We start from the raw sequence: 15,628 nt of genomic DNA, 5'->3' as shown, positions 1-15,628 counted from the left end.
CCTCCAGAGCTGCCTGGCCGCTTCACCACGCGTTGGGCRGAGATGAACCTTGCATTGCGCTGAAACACCGCGCGGAGCACAGGGCAAGCGTGCACGTGAGGCTGTGCGTGCAGGCGTGCACGGCTGAGTCCCGCAGCCGTTACCGCGCTGCAAGCAGTGATCGTTCCCACTGAACGAGCAGCAACGCTGTCTCCAGCACACGGGGGGTTAAAACTCTAAATCTAAAGTACTCATCTGCAATCTCAATTTGCTCAGAGTCCAGCAGCTGCATTAGTTGAGATAATTCTGTCAGTGAGTGCTGTTTGTACCCAGAACATGCCTGCTAAATTTGTTAAAGAATACCCCAGACTAACGCATCATTACACTCACAAAGTCATCTATCTTTTACTTCAGATTAATTCTTTTTTTTCCCTCTCTCTTCACCTCCTCCATAAATCCTGGTGCACTTAATTAATTTCAGTTCCAATGTAAGGTCCATAATACAGAATTGTTCAAGCAAACACAAAATTAATTATTCTATTTACGGCCTTCTCATTGAAAGGAGCATTTCATCTTTCATAATTACATTTTGGAACGTCCAATTATGAATTCAGACTTCTGCTGCTTTGCATACCATGATTGTACGCAAGTGTCTCCATGCCAATGAGAACCAAGATTTGGGTCTTACATTTCCTTCCAATTAGACTAAATTCAAGTACAGTTCCAGTCTGAAAAACCTTTTCAAGAGGTGACAGTGGGAGAGGGCGGGAGATGGGGAGGGGAAGCCTAAAGAATCAGCTTAGAAAAATGTGTGTGTGAATGCGTGTTAACATTTCTCATCTGGCTGGAGAGATGTCTTTATAACACAGAACAAGGCTTGCTGTAGCTGGTTCAGTAACCCTACCAGCTGCTACAGGCTAATTTCTACAAGCATGAGACTTTATCTAACTCTTTTTGAGATAATGGGAAAATTCCTTGGCTCCTATGCCCTTAAAAAAAAAGCTTTTGAACTCATGCACAAGTTCATATGTGTGTGTGTACATATAAATATATATATATATATATATCCTTGACTTGTGTTAATTATATCAATTTTTAATACCTTCGATCACACTAGCTGTTTTCCTCAGAGCTGATTTGTAAGTGAAATCTGAAACCCTAAAGAAAGGTTGCTGGAAACCTGGGGCGGATTCAAGGTTTCAGGCGTTTTGAGAGAAATCTGGCCCTTGAACATGAACCAGGCAAGGAATCCCTGTGGACTCAGCAGCTCTCACTACTACCTGGCTGCAAGCAAAATTCCTTGGTATAACGGAGATCTGTGCTGCRAATTTAGTTCACCTTGAATCTGAAATGCCATGTGAAATAGGAGGGATGAAGAATTAAACTATGCTTTCTCCAAGTAGGGGGTTTTTCATCTGCAGTGAAAGTACAGAGGGGGTTGGCTCAGATTTAGAGATTTGGGGATTCTCAGAGGGGCCCCATGTCATGCCCAAAGCATTTTTAAGGAAATATTTCACASTGGAGAAAGATCTTGTGGTGTTTGTCAAGAGAGGAAAGAAGATAGCAGCAAGATAAATCTCTCATCCACGATGCAGAGCTCAGAGAATATGGAAAGCCTTGAATTGAGGGCAACTGACCACTTGCTATAGGTCTGGTGGTACATTTGATGTCCTTCTCTCTCTGCACCCATTGGCCTGGTGCCTGGTGTTTTACCTGCATACAAGGCGCTTCTGGTGGTCTCCACTGCGCAAGGGGGAAATTGGTTGGGTCTTTAGCCTTCAACAGGAGGCAGCTCAGCAGAACAAGCACAAGGCTGGAACTCGGGAGAGCAGGATGAAGTCTCAACTTTGCCACTGACACAGGTGGCCTGAGCAGAGAATGCCGACCAGTGTGCTGCAGTGGGAGCTGCGAGCTAGACCAGGCTGTAGGAAACTACCTGATGGATGAAGAAAGCACAGCTGCCTGTGACACCTTGGCCTAAAGTCTTCCCCACGGCAATCAGCTCAGCTGGCTGGGGATGAGGCTAAATCAGAAATGATTACAGCCCTTCCTTCCCTCACCCCGCTGAGCTCACTAACTCCTCTGAGAGCACTGTGAACAGCTTTTTGCATTCGGGAGAGAGTAGAAACTGAAACTACATCTAGCTAAAGAGGTCACCCAGGCAATTCAATGCTTTTTACACCATCTCTTTTGCATACTTGAGCAAAGATCATGCTCAATCTGACCTTTTGAGATATCTAGTTTAAAAATTCCCCGCCAGTACAGATCGAAACGACCTGTTATGAGAGCTACAAAGTAGCTCTAGAATCCACCTGTCAAGTTTGATCATGCTCTGAAAAGCCCAAATGTGCCCATCTCCTTAGAAACAYAGATAAATTACTTTAGTCTTATCTATAGTCTTACAGTGACTGCTATTCTAATAGGATGAAGCATGGTAATCAACTTTATAGAGCATATTTCCATGGCACACCAGTTATGTCATGCCTTGTTTACACAATTGGAATTAGGGATTAAGAGGTACACATACTGGGCAGGACTCCAAAAATACTTTTACAGCCTGATTTACTGGCCAGCCCGTGCAGGACTTGGGAATCCTGCGTGTGCCCGGCTGCAATGAGGTTGTTCCTGGCTTCGGCACGTAGGACTCTCAGTAAACTGCAGCATTGCACGAGTCTGAAAAAATGTCAGTGACGGGGCCTGGCGGGTGGGTGCTGCGTGTCGCCACAGGAGCTCCAGCAGGGTGGGGTGCACAGCACAACTGTTGCTGCTCCTCTGATGTCTGCTTTTCTCCAGACACTTCTTCAGTTCCTGATTAGTGCCTAGACACTTGCTGAAAGTTATGCTGGACATCTGTAAGCAAGTGACCAAGAAACAGTGCTTGCAAAGTTTGCTTAGACTAAACAAGTGAGGTGGCTTCACACTGAATTTATCTCCAAAATAAGTCATACTAATAGCAATAAGACAGTTTAATCTGCTGTAGTGTGAGAGGAGGCCAGTCAATAACCAGGGCTCTTAGTGTGGGGGAGCATACACTAAAGCAAAGCTGTCAAGTCTTGTTTTGTTACTGACACCAAGAGAAACACAAACAAATATAAATATGACTCAAAGACTTGACAGTGAAGTTAATTTTTCGYAGAATTACCATTTTTATTACTGGGAATGAAATTCATTGCCTAGGAGTTTTAAACAACTTTGTGGATCTGAGACAAGGATGGCAGAGAGAGACTCTTCTGTTGGACCAACTGGTGCAGTAGAATAGAAAAGACAAGTTTTTCATCACACAGGGGAAGAAGAGAGATTTATGAATCAAAAAAAATTACCCTTTCTTTCTAACTGTATGRCAGTCTTACAGGAGAGCTTTTCTCTCTACTAACCTGCTTTGATTGTTTTCTTAAATGTCATAACATCATTAAGATGAGTTGTAACTTGACTGTGTCCTTTTAAAATATAAGCCATAAAAATACTTAAGAAGAAGATACAGGAAGAGTTTTTAATCGTAAATAAAATATGTTGTTTATGCCGGGAGAACATGAAGGGTTGACCACATTCTTTGCCCACTTGCAACGTTTATCAGTGAGGATTAGGCCATCCCTTGCTAAATATGAAAAGAGCCTGGTTGCATTTCACCTGTACGTATGCAAATCCAGAGGTTTTCTGGCATAATACGGGGCTGGATGAGAAAAGAATCTGACTGAAGGATATGAAGAGAGGCATATTGCTCAGTGAGGCATGACTAGGAAAAGTGTTTCAGATTTGGACAAGTTTGGATGACAAAAAGCCATGAGATGTGATCTGAACACTTCCACTCTCYGCTTACTTCTTCTTAGAGAAGATGCGAGAAGAAAGGGAAGCCCARGCAGCTTTGGTGCAGAGCCCAACCATGTCAGCCAGCTCCTCCAGCACTGGAAGTGGGCACAGGAGCTGAGATACCTTGTGGAGATGCACAGTCCCACGGCATTCATGGCTCCAGCAGCCAACAGCYGCTACCCGTCTTCAGCCGGCACTTAAGTACTTCTTAGCTCAAGCTAGGAACTGTACAGATTTTTCTTCGTTCTACAGAAGAACAGGTTAGACTGGGCAATAACATATTAGTTTGCTATTGCTAATCTGTTAGAAGTATATAAGTGTTAAGTTTACTGGGGGAAGCTAATCTGTGTAGTTTTAGTCCATTTAGCAGTACCGTCTGTGGCCAGCTTTATCTCTTGTGCGAGAGACTTCACAGCTTGCATAAAAAAGACATAAACAGTCTCTTTTAAAAGCTGTTGGAAGAACAGTAGATTTATAGGTTTTATTACCAAAACAGGATTAGGATGACACTMTAGTACAGCCTCTGGTCTAACATAAGCAATTCCTGAACTGATGCCCACATCTTGCAGTTGCGGTAGAGTGTGTTTTATGTTTTTTAAAGCACATCCAATCTTGGACCCATGGATTCATTCCATAACAAAATATTTTTCTTATTGTCCTCAGCTGGCAGGAGTTAATTGCTCCCTCTTGTGAGCTGTGAATATTGCTGTKCTGTTCCACCTGGCATCTCTGCTTTTGTTTGTTAATTAGGTATTAATTGCCAGGGCTGATGGGGATTTGTAGGTGAAAAGAGCATGTGCATACTGGCCCAATGCAAAGGTGATAAAAGGGGTTGAGCAGAGTAACAGCAGACTTTGCAGCAACACTGGTATATATATACCAAACGGTGATATTCAGTGAGCCACTGAGCAAGGTGAGGAAGAGATTTTGGGTACTGAGCTCTCTGAATGGGGCAGCTCAGATCACTTACTGCTAGTTAACAGAATATAGTATTAAGGAAGAGGGAGAGAGATGATTAATTAGAGATTTTCAAGTTTTTGAATTAAAAACTATGAAATAAAGTTATTTTGGGGAACAAGTGGAAAAGAAGTCCAAAGCTCTGAGGAAAGAACACTGAAGAACAAGGTATTTTAAAGGATATAAATAATTCTTTTAAGATGTTTTCCCCAAAAGCTTTTATGGAATCAAATCATTAAGCTAGAATTATCCCAATCATTTCTGATTGAAGAATATATTGAAAACATATAAAGAGAAAGCCACAGTTTGGTAAATGGACAAGACTAAGCTAACTGCCTGACTTATAGGGTATAGGGCAAAGGCTGTTACTTAGAAACTCCTTGGGGAAAATAGAAATGTAGAGATATTCACCTGCAGGTGGCAAGGCTTATCATGAGACACTAAGTGTGAGCAGGAAGGACTGGTGTGGGGGCTGCAGACCCCTAATTTACCTTTCTCCTTGATAGGTGGATTTGCCAGCATTATCTGCTATGGGAACTTTGAAGAAGTCTAAAAACTGGGTTCCCGGAACGATGAAGAGGTCAAAAGGAGGTGGAAAATGAGACGAGGAGGAGATTTTTAGAGGATAGCTTGACAATTTCCTGTTYGAAGGATTATTTTTAAAGCCTTTGTGCTTTTGTTGTGCTGCCAGCGATGCGCTAGGATCCAGGAGCCTTGCGCAGACTTTTAAATGATTTTAAGTCTGCTAAATAAATACGTAAATATTATTCCTGGTATGCTGGCTCATGCAAGGCTATTCCTTACTCCTCCAGCAGTCTTGTTAAGTCATAGGCTTTTCTTTGCAAAACTCGAGCTCTTTTTCCTTACCTCGTTCTGCCAGTGCTGCTCTAAATGCTCTTCTTTGTGCTCGCTTAGGCTCTCAGTTTGAACTAGCTGACCTCAGCAGGTTGAACAGTGAGAGGAACTCAGGTGCCAGCTTTTATTGGCATTTCTATCAGTCATATCAACCTACTGTATCAGGACAATGTGCTTTTCCTACCCTTGGCACCCCTATTTACATTGCTTCCCAAGGTTATCAGGAGAATATGCAGTATCTGTGATCTATACAATCATCACAAAGTCATCGGGACAAACTAAAAACATGGGTTATTCTTAAAAAGAGGTATTCTGTAAGCTGTACTAGAGTTGTAGATTTTGGCCTCTGCCACAGACTCCAAAGCCTAGATCCTGGGCAAYAAGTATGTTGGCATCTGGACCTGAGAAACAAAATCTAGATATACAGATCTTAAATTGTTCGCTATCTCTGTTTTTACATTTATTCCGTTCTGTATCACATGGGCTTGGGAGAACAGGCCAGTTACACCAATCAGTGTTGTTGTGAATTGTGGGCAGCAGGAGCAGCAAAGCATCTGGACAAAGCAGTGCATACCTGTGCTTTGCCTAACATGTTACTTTCCCATTCTCTTCTCCCTTTTTAATCTATACCTTCTCTAGATGGCTTTTCTCTCTTGTTGAGCCTGCTGGTTTGTGCCTGTCCCTCTACGTTCACCTTACAAATGCTTTTCTCTGATTATGTGCATAAAAAGGGAACTTCCCAATCTTTATGCAAGCAATGGCATCTCTCCCTGAGTATTAATGTTTGTGGAGCAGAGATAGTGATGGACTCCAGCATTTTAGAAATGTTGATTTTTTTTAAAGGATTCTTTTTCCTGTGAATTGGTACTTTCAGTCTGATAGCACTGCAATGTCAATAGTGAATCTAGAAGACTTTTTGCCCTCTTAGCTCATGTAACTGTGTGCTAGACAACACTTGGAAGTGGTTTAAGCATCATCTGAGGATGTGCAGGCTGCCCAGAGAGGTGTATTTGCCAAGGCGATGGTGGTGAGGGCTTCCGGATGAAGCTGGATCCCAGCAAGCAAATATTCACTTGGCTATTTTCAAAGTCCTTCAGGCTGCCTTGTTGCTAAGAGATGTTTTTAAACTCTTAACAAATGATTATAGAAGGGCAATATATAGCCCAGTGGGTTCATGTTTGTGTGTTCGGCTTTCATAAGGCATTTAATTATCTGTAGGTGACTGTTCTGTCTTGGCTGAAGAGGGTGCTGATTTGGACTGTGAGATTTCTGTTGGCTAGATTCATAAGTTATGATTATTTTTTTCAATAGTTTTATTGCAATAGTGATAAACCACAGACATTCTTCTTATAAACAGCAGGAAACTTTGAACCTTTCAAGCACTCATTGAACTGTGGTGAACTTGTTAAGTTATATAAAACTCAGTGAGAAAGCAAAGTGCAAAGTACTGCCTGCCTTGCATTACTCACAGGTCTATGCATGTGGCCTCAGAGCAATGTTCCTGGTTTACCAGAGAGCAAGAGAAAAGTATTGGGCAATATGCAGGGTGGGTAGTGGCACCTTCTTGTCTGTTCCCAGTGGGAATCTGCTCCTGTTAACCACAGTGATTTCTGAGGAAGAGGTTTTYGGGGTCTTTGACAAATGTTTGTTGCTGAAGGAGTGTAATACAGGTTCAGTGCTTGATTCACCTGTTCTTCACTCTGCCTTTCCTCCAACACCATCAGCTTTTCCCCAGCATGATGTCCATCCAGTCCAGTACAGAGGCTTCCAAGGGCTAAAGCAGCTCGGAGAACATTTTCTCCCATCTGTTTCTTTCCTGTGCCAGTCAAAATTAGTTCTTTGGAGATGGAGTGACAGGGAAAAATCAAAAAGGAAAGCCTTTGTTGGATTTATAGTGCTAGCAGGTAGGAAGTGCTCTACCCTGCTCCTCTTCCTCTCAAGACRTTTCTAGAAATAGGAAAGATCTCAAACTGACTTCAGGCCAGTTTGTTTTTGAACTAATCTGTAGCTCACAGCATCTGAGTATCATGTTCAACACCCAAAAGAGAAAAGAGACACAGAGGCCTCACAGGAACGTACTTTGTGACTTGTTTATCTTCACATCATATAACTTGGGACCTGTGGAAAGCCTGTAGCTGTGAGACAGCCAAGTGAGCTGGGCTATGGATGCCAGAATAATGCAAAATGTAATGCTAAAATTATCATGGACAGCAGCACAGATGGTAGCTATATTGTGCCTAAGTGTTAGAAAAAGACACCAGAGATGGTTCAAACTAACTCAGTGTAACTGTAGGCTGTAAACTGGCATGACAATGACCAAAGAAAYTTATAATAGAAGTATGAGAAAAACTTAAATTATTATAAATGTAAGCAAGACTGTTCTGCCAAGGGGGAAAAAAACCAAGAGACATTTTATACAAGATGTAAATGATGTATTTATTSCAGAAGACGTTTTGCTCTTGAAAACAAAAAGGACACTTTCCCACATGTTAACTAAAAACTCCTTTGGAGGAGAAAGTGTTTGGCTACTACCAAAAGCCAAGGAAAGACAACCTCTGTGAGCCAACACTGTTTTTCCTACCTCTTCCCTCTGGCCCTGTCCAAGCGCAGTGTGAAAGTCATTTTTTTAGGACTTGGGAGGCTTGCTTGAAAAGCAATGCACTCCTTTTTCTGCGATGCTTGCTTACAAGTGCACTCCTAAAGATCAGGAAAATTCAGTGCTTAGTTAATGCCTTGCTTGAAAAGACTATTTGAAATTCCTGTGTACATACTTCTATGCTCAGGTATTGGTTTCAGTATATTTTTGTTTATGTTAGCAATTAATTGATTTTTTTTTTTTACTCTGTTAGCATTTTATGATACCCAGACCTCTCCCTTGCTGTCAAAACATGATGGTTACTAAATGATTCTAATATTCTCTCCTTTTATTGCCAGACATGCTTTTAGAATAAACTGGCTATGTGAAAAGTAATTCCTTTATTCTCTTACTGTACTGTGCTTCAAGAAGTGGGAGGAAGACGAGGTGGTAAGTTTTGGGCTCCATAAAGAAAGAAAAATTATTCATTAACACATTCCTCTTCTGGAAGAAGACTCTCGGCTTATCCAAGCATGGATTTAGGCTTTTGAGATATTGGACACCACCTGGTTCCTTGCAGGGTGTGCATCACTTCTTAGTACAGTTGCATATAAAGAGTCTTTTGCAGTCGAGTTGGTGAAGTCCCTGCCAACAGTGTCAAGGAGCTTGTCATGTAGATGGGAAATCTGGTCTTTGAGAGTTGTGTCAGAAGGAGGGACACACACCTTGGTCTTGTCTTTAGGACAAGGGGTGGGGTTTTTCTGACCAGGTGTAGATAGCAAGAATGAACACAGCTACATCTCAGCTAGTTGTTGTGGGTTTCTTGTACAGTCAGTGAAAATCTAGGTAATATAGCTAGTGAAGTGCTGAGGGAAATTCATATTGCCTTAAAATAGATGTTAAAAWAAATGGAGACACTGAACTGGACATCTTGTGCCAGGTGATGTGAATCTCACCCCAGGAAATTAATGATAGTCACAGCTTGATCTTTGAAGAGCCTTGCTGAAATACTGAGGGGAGCTTGAGGGTGTGAACATGTAGTTTCAATAGCTGCTGCTTTTCTCTCTCTCTCTCAAACTCTGCATTAGAAACGGGGATTTTTTTGCACAATACAACCAAAACCACCTTCCTAATGAAGTCATAGTGAACCAGTCTCTTCCACACAGAGATTTTTTATGCATAAACGCAAACTCACAAAAAAATGTGCGCACTGAGGCCAAAAAGTAAAGCAATGCCATTCTTAGGCTCTGGAGCTTGGGTTTGAAAAGACTGTAGGACAGTAATTTTGTAGTCTCTAAATCTTTCTGTCCTAGATACCAGGAAAAAAAAATTAGAAGCAAAGGCAAATGTTCACTACTTGTATGGTTCTCCCATTGTGTATTTTCTCCCATTTTACTCAGCTGTGCAACAACCAGAGGAAGAAGTGTCAAGGAGAGTGAACACATGACTGGGAGTGTAACAAGGTATCTCCTAATTCTTGGGCCCATCAGCATTTTGGGGAGCAGACCAAGAAGGTTCAGCCTGATTTAGTTGGTCAAGGGAAATCCGACTTAGCTTTGCAACATAGTTAACAGAGACACATTTCCCAGCATTAGGTTACGAAAGCTGCTAAGGCTGAAGWGGGAGGCAGCAGACTGACTGCAAGTCATTTTGTATCTGCATGAAAATGGAGTTCAAAACATTCCCTCTAGAGTGGTATCCAATACCAAAATTGGATTTGGGAACTCAGAGTACATGAATATTTGTGCTGTCAATAAGAGTTATCTGTATACAAAACCCTTTCCTTGTCTGCTTTCTCTACCATGCTTCCTTCTTAATTCATTTTCAGTCTTTAATGTACTGTTGTGTAGCATCCTCTCCCATTAGGCCCTGTAATGTGCTCCGATTGCCTTCAGCTTGACTGCACTTAATAGCCAGCGTAAATAGAACTTAGTGTAGCATGCACTAACATCTCTATCCATTGTCCGGAGATTAAATACATGCCACAAATGGTTTACGCATCATCAGCCTCGAGCCCTCGTTTCATAGCTCCCAACCAAAAGAGGATATTAAATTAATTTGCAGGTTGCTTTAGCAAAGCCTAACAAAAAGAGGGGAAAAAAATCCTGAGGGTCATTATGCATATAATATCCATCAATCAAAAAAGAGGGGTGGAAAATGATAATAGCAGGTCATTATAAGAGGACAGGTGCACACATATTTAGCTCYGTCTCTAGTTCAGGTCAAAGCTTAATGGTGTTAACTGGAGAGGAATGCGGGCTATGTGAACAGTGTGTATGTGTAAGGAAGAGGCAAAAGGGCAGCAGTGTGTCAGGACAGCATAGTCTCTTCCAGATCTTCATGCTTAACCCTTTACCCTGCCTGGGCAGAGCTACTGAGTGACACTGAGCTTATAAGAGAAAGGAAGAAAAAGAGCAAAGTAGAAGTCTAAAAGGAGGAGTAGGATTTATRCATCTCTCTTCCTTAGAGCAGTTTGTCCCGTTGAAAGCACAGAGGGAAATGGAACTGGTCTAGAGCAGTGCAAAWTGAAATTGCACAGTGCCAAAGTTCAGATTTGTAGCATTTGGGCATATTAGTTATCAAAAACATGAGTTTTGTTAAACACAAAAATTCAAGATGCTCTGCGCTGAAAGGGAGAAAGGAGACCTGTGTTCAGGAGAGGACACTGGCTAACACCGAGGGACGAACAATGACCTTCGTGAGGGCTAGGATAGAGATAACTAACTATGAAATGAAGGCAACACTGCATCTTACCTACTAAATAAAATTAGGAATAAGACTGAATTAAGCAGTGAGCTATATCTTTGAAGTGAATAGACTCTGCCTAAGTTGAGAGTGCAGGACTGCATCTTTTTTTTTTCTTTTCTTTTGTTGTTGACAAAGGAAACRCTACCAGAGTGCAGATGGCAGGATCTGACACACATGTGCCATCCTTACTTCCAATCTACCCCTTTGATTATGACCAGTGGGACAGCTATTAAAAAGGAAAATATTGTAGTCATATTTATGTGCTCCTCACAAYAACCAAAAGGAAAGACACTTGCAGTTAACGCACCAGGCTGAAAATTAGGCTGCTTTGATTTGGTTTGTGGCTTTGCAAATCATTTCTCCTTATGCCTTAAGTTTTAAAGCAATCCACAGAGGTGAAGGAAAATATCAATGATTGTCACATAGTTTCAGATTCCAGCTTCGAGACTTGCGAAGTTTTGTGAACGCATAATAAATCACTACATTGCTTTTGGATGGGGCTCAAATAAGTGATGAGGCTCAGTAGGACATGCCTTTCTTTCCTAGAAAAGTGTGTTTCCAAGTCCTACRCTCTGTGGTCTTCATGAGGAAACAACCCAAATCCTTTTCCAGGCCAACAATTACACACCTTGATTGTTATGTATCCTTCTTCTGAAGCCCGCAGTAAGTACCACTGAAACACGGAGAAATTATATACTGGGAACTAGAGTAATTAAGCGAGGGAATATCCTTTGCCACAGGAGTTTAAGTACTCAAGGACTGCTGTCACAGAAATTGTGAATGTATAGTCTGTCAGCTGAAATTTTAAATGCTGTTACTCCATGCCAATTTACACAAGCTGGGGCTATCCATCATGAAAAAAAAAAAAAAAAAAAAAAAAGGAAGAAGAAAAAAAAAAGAAAAGCAAAATAGCAGAGTCTGGCCATGTTATCACTTAGCACGGGTTCAGTAGAAGTTGTGGGGAGCAAATTTGCTAGATAAGACAGATGCAACTTCAAATTGATTCCTTATTTGTAAGGGCAGCAAATTGGCCTGGACCAAGAACATCTGAATAAAAAAGATTATTTATCTGGAAATGAAAARAACTCTTTGGGGAGGTGTTTGTTCTTGCTGGAATGACCCATGCTGACTGTCACGGACACAGAGTGCCATTTCCCCAAAGTCTCTCTGAGGTCTGGTTGCCTAGTGGYCAGGTGCCAAGCTTGCTTTCAGATATGGTGGGCTGTATTCTGTCATGTTCTCCACCTTCTACTGTTCCTCCCTTCTTGCTAGTAAATAACAAAAGCTGCTTGTTTTGAGACTGAATGGTTAGGGAAAGGTGTGGATTTCATCCTGACCTGTTATATTGCAACTTTAACCAACTCCTGGTCTGCTTTTTACTTCAAACAGATGCTTAATCCATGTGTTCCTTGTGGCTGCCATGGGGGAGTGAGGGCTAGATAGGGAGGCGAGAGGCAATAGCCTGATGGGGCTGTGCTAYGTCATGTGCTCCAGAACAATAGATGATCACTCTTAATTATGGCAGCCTGAATGAGCATTACTCTGCCAGTCCCTTTCCTCATGGTATCTGATCAATACAGCCTTAATTGCTGAAGAAAGGGAGTATCGTACACAATCACAGCACAATGGTTTAATCACTTGGACGCTTAAAGTTAATTTCAGGCAGTTCATTTTTCATTGACGTGCTCACTCCACCAGACATGGCTTGTCTTCATGCATGCCCAGGTGCACATGTGCCCTCAGCTAAAGGTGGTTTATTAATAGCTTTCARCAAGATTATTCGAGATAATTGAAAATGTGAGAAATGTTAACATCATGCATAAGCTTAGAAGGGTTTTATGGGGGAGGGGAAATGCTGTAAGTGTTTGTTGAGTCATTTCTAGAGGGAAGAAGTAAAAAAGTCTCCTTTGGGCTATCTTCTTTAGTGCCTTTGTGTTGACCTCTGCAGACACTGCAGGTCTGTAGGTTTAGTGAACAGGTGGTGTGGCAAGAYTTGAAACCTCATTAGCACTAATAGAGGGAATTCATCTGTCCTTTCAGTAGCAATGAACCCTCTTCAGCTTTCAGGGTTGTTCAGGCTTATGGGCAGTAGCTCTATGGGATCCTTTTTGTGATCGGCAGAGCTTATCTACATGAGGTGGTGGTGTCTGGAGCCAATGTGATCCTCAGCCAAAAATAAGGGCAGATCTGGCTCACCACCCACAATATTTCCGGTATTTGCAGATCTGTGGCTTCAGGTTAACTCACACTTTGCAGATGAGGGCCTAGTATAGCATTTTAATCCAGTTATAATATTGTACAGTAGGACCAGATGGAAACCTCAAAGCTGGGACTCCTCTAGCAGCTGAGAAGTTCTGASTGGCATAGCCAGAAAAGAGAAAATTTAAGTGTGTCTTCCTCCTGTAGAAAAACTGAGCATCACCAGAGGAAAAGGACAAACTTTCAAAAGCCGCTAGTGATGCTGACTGCCTCATTGTATGGCTGGAAAGGGAGAGAGAAGAAGGGGAGGGAGATGATTAGGGGTCTCATGGCAGTAAGAACCGAGGCACTAAAATTGGCTGCTGCTTTTGTACAGCTTTTGAATGCTGCTGACTTGCAGTTGCCTCTGAAAACTCAGGTTAAGAAAACTGGATAGAATTGAATCATTGAATCATGACACAGGTCTAGTGGAGATCTGAGCCATCACATTGGCTCTTGAGTTAACTTAGCTATCTTTTATCTTGTTTTTTTATGAGTCTGTCACAGTAAGATGTTGCCCTTCACTCAGTGAAGGGCAAACACTGTATTAGTGGGAGCTCTGAGGTGCTCATCCCTACCTGGGTACTGAGCACTGGGGAATCTGGTCTCACCAGGGAAAATCAAGCTGATGTGGGTGCCCAGCTTGTAGAAAATGGCAGCAAGGGAGTCAAAGCCATAGGAGTGAAAGGGTAGATGAAGGATGAACAGCTGTTGTAAAAGCCATAAGAAAATCATTCACAGAGACAACAAAAATGTCCTGTGAAGCATATCCCTGATGATGGGATGGAGTGCAACAGGGATGAGAAGCAGAGTGCTTAAAAATCTCACAGTTATTTTAATTACCCCCAACTTTGCTCTGTATTGATACCATTGACAAGTGGGACAAAGCATGGAGACACTCAGAAGTTACTGTGAATATTATATGGTCAGATAAAGATTAAATTCACAGAATACAGTGACATTTTTTTTCTCTCAGAAAATTGCTTTTAGGAGAAAAATGGTATCCTGTGTTTTTGTTATTATTTACTGGCTCCTACACATCTGAAATTCCATACTCAGGTCCAGGTCCTTCTATGTCCAGTAGATCATTTTCCAAGATGAATTTTGGGCAGTGTTAAAAAAAAAATCTGATAAGAGTGTCTTTCTTCTTTGATGAGTTCCTGCTCAAAATCTGAGAAAGATGATGAGGAATTCAGCATGAAGGATATGGACCAACAGAAAGGACTTGACAGAAGCACAGTCACTCCCTTTGTTGCAATGCTTTAGGCTAACCATTATTCACAGCCCTTTCCTCATATTGCATCTTTCATGATTTGCTTAAGCGATTTTAAATTGCTTTTGTGATTTCATTTAGCAGAGACCACAATAAAAGTGACCCTTGAGTCTATGAAATGAAGCAGCCTGCACAAAGGGATTGAAGGCCTCTGCAGCGGCTGTGAGGGGCAACGGTTCTGGGGCTGCATGCAGCATGTTTGCATGGGAAAGGGAAGGATAAAGAGCTCTTGGTAGCATGATGCCAGCAGAACATTGCTGCCAGTGGCTGCTCAGAAATGCTAATGTGAAATCCATCTCAGCCACCTCTTTGCTTGCATAGATGAAAGGAAGAGCTTTCCCAGACAATCCATAGTTTGCTCCCCAGCCAGATTTTTTGTGTTTGAAAAATGAGTATTTTTCACAATGCTTTTCTAGGTGAGAGAGGCAGCACGCAAATTGCACTGGAGCATCAAGCACATTTACCAAAGGTTTATTTTAGCAAAGCTCCTAAACAAATCAAAATATTCAAGCCTGTGCTTATGATCAGGAGAACAACTGGATCGCTCTTTCCAGATGCCATCAGAAGCATAAATCTTGTGCTGCAGCCTGCTCCAAGACAATTCAGAGACTGCAGAGCTTTGGGGGTCGGATATGCATTTGATGCAATGTTTGTGTCAGCAGAAATCTTTGGGAATGAGAGAGGGGAAAGAGGATGTATTGCTGCAAAAAATGTTCTAATCTGTCCCTGCAGAAGCTGCTGAGAAAGGAAGACAGAGAGAGAAACAGGCTTTGGACCTCATTTTTCAGGCTATGTTTTATAAGTAGCCAGTGCCCAGCTGCTTGAGAAGAGAGTTTGAGCCTCTTTATTCTGATACCCTGCCAGGGCCACCCCCAAACCTTCTAGCCAGTTACACYGATGGCTCTTGATAACACTTTTTGACTGCACAGAAATACAGTTGAGATTATTCCAGAGCAAAATAAAGCTCAAATGAAACAAATCTCAGGAAAGCTGTTGTATTTTTATAYAGCTGCTTTGCTAGGATACTTTCAGCTGTGCCAGAGAGTAAATCAGCTCTTGGTAACTCCTGAACAGAGGAATCACAAGTGTGACCTCTGCTTTCTTACCAGAGGCTCCAAACCAGTCCACGGTGGCTGGCTTCCACTCTGAGACAAAAAGTTAAGCAGAACATACAGAGGAAATGATTAAAAAAAAAA

The sequence above is a fragment of the Rhea americana genome, unplaced genomic scaffold (genome assembly GCF_003343005.1).
Source record: "Rhea americana isolate MKP2758 unplaced genomic scaffold, rheAme1 scaffold_4, whole genome shotgun sequence".
Classification (NCBI taxonomy): Eukaryota; Metazoa; Chordata; class Aves; order Rheiformes; family Rheidae; genus Rhea; species Rhea americana.
The sequence above is the reverse complement of the archived record's forward strand: the minus strand, read 5'-3'. Positions refer to the sequence as shown.